This window comes from Trichechus manatus, unplaced genomic scaffold (assembly GCF_000243295.1).
Source record: "Trichechus manatus latirostris isolate Lorelei unplaced genomic scaffold, TriManLat1.0 scaffold00025, whole genome shotgun sequence".
In the NCBI taxonomy this organism is placed as follows: domain Eukaryota; kingdom Metazoa; phylum Chordata; class Mammalia; order Sirenia; family Trichechidae; genus Trichechus; species Trichechus manatus.
In genome coordinates this window covers 343,418-345,076 of record NW_004443961.1, presented here as the reverse complement: position 1 = coordinate 345,076, position 1,659 = coordinate 343,418, and the positions used below count along the sequence as shown (strand labels likewise).

At 45.9% G+C, this 1,659-nt stretch overlaps 1 pseudogene; it reads right to left on the bottom strand.

Moving 5' to 3' along the window:
- Nucleotides 1-528: 528 nt before the first annotated feature.
- LOC111820052 (axin interactor, dorsalization-associated protein pseudogene) lies at nt 529-1,509 on the bottom strand (annotated as a pseudogene).
- Nucleotides 1,510-1,659: the final 150 nt, after the last annotated feature.

The following is a 1,659-nucleotide window of genomic DNA, read 5'->3' as shown; positions in this document are numbered from 1 at the left end:
GAAATTTCTATGAATTCCAGACTGACCTTCTGGCAGCATAAATGGTCCAACTAGTTTCTCTTAACGCAGTTTCATACTATCCTACCACAGCACCCCAAAGTCTGACGTTAACTCGAAAACCGAAAGAGCATATTGGCACAGAAGTGAACAGATGTGTAAACACTAGCACATTCTTATTGCTGTATTAAGCCTGAAGATGAGCACGTCCTACCCGTAAGTGTTGTTGCAGGAAGCAGGGTAGGAAAAGTGGTAAGTTAGAAGACAGACTATTAATTGCACAATTAATAGAAAAGTAAACATATGCTTCAAAATCTACAATAAGCCTGTATCCAAAGGAGTCTTCTACGTCAGTGATGTGCTGGACTTTAAATTCTGCATCACAGCTGTGCAATGAACGGACTCACTCCGGCCTGCTGGCGTGGGCACAGCTCACTTCCGGCCTGTGAGGGGTGAATCTGCCACAGAGAGCTACGATGGTTTCTACTGAGTGGTAAAATTCACAGGCGTTCCAGGGTATTCATGTCAGGATCATTCCTTGTGCAAAGTCTGATGTAGATGAAGATAAAGTGGTTTCTCGGCCAAGAGCTGCAATTTCTTCCTTATAAAGTCAGTGGGTTTCTTGCATAGTTCTATTGCAATTGGCCCAGGTTTAATTCCATCCAACTCCATGAAAGCAAAATACCTCGTGCTGGTAAAGCTTCGTTTAGGCTTGTAGTGTTTAAATTCAAGCATGATAGCTGCACCTTTGGTTAATTTTTCTTCTTTTGCTTCTGCAGCTCAGTGTCCACAGTAAAATAAACATAGGTATCATCTTTTCTTGAAGCCACAGGAGTATCTTGCACAGGAGTTAAATCTATGCCATCAGATGCTTTACACTAACCGTGATATAGGGATGGATGTATTGCCCGGCATCTTTCAGATCAACTTTCTCACCCTGATTGTGAGTAATGTCATTTCCTGGTTCTGAAGGCAACCGTGGTGATAAAGTCCCAGGAACTCTATGCGGAAAGAATCAGGAGACCTGCTCCAGCACTGCCCTCTTCTTCACTGTCTTCAAATTCCAAATTCTCTTCTTCACCAGGTGCTAAAATTCTTCTCAGTGGGACAGACTGACCATCCAATATGAATTCTTCATTATGTGTAAGAATGTTCTTCAGGATTGGTCCAGCTTCTTCGGATCCTCCAGTTTAAATTCTTGGGGCTGTGTGGATGGACAGGAAAGCTGCACCTCGTAATTCCAAGCATGTTGCAGTTCTGCCTACGGTTTCCTTTTGTTCTTCTGTGAATTCAGAATTACTGTGCTGAGCCCGGCCTCTTTTTGTAGATGTCTTGCTAATATCTGATACTCATCTTCACTTCCGCCAGTTGGCCCCAAGAGTCAAAGACGGAGCCTCTCCTAAAACTGGCGTCCCCGTGCTGCAGCAGACGCTGGGTCACCTCCCACGTGGCTGGTCCCCACCCCTTCCCCTCCCGCCCCTCCCCCACTAAGGCTGGGCTCTGGGGTGCCATCCTCCCCTGGCCTGGCCCCGACATTAACAGGGCCGGGGAAAACTGCTAGGAAGACTACCACCACACGCCAAGGAGCCGCCAAAGCCTGTTTGCCCCAGGGGATGTTTTTTAACATCCAGGGAAAGAATTTTAGGAGAAGAGATTAAAATA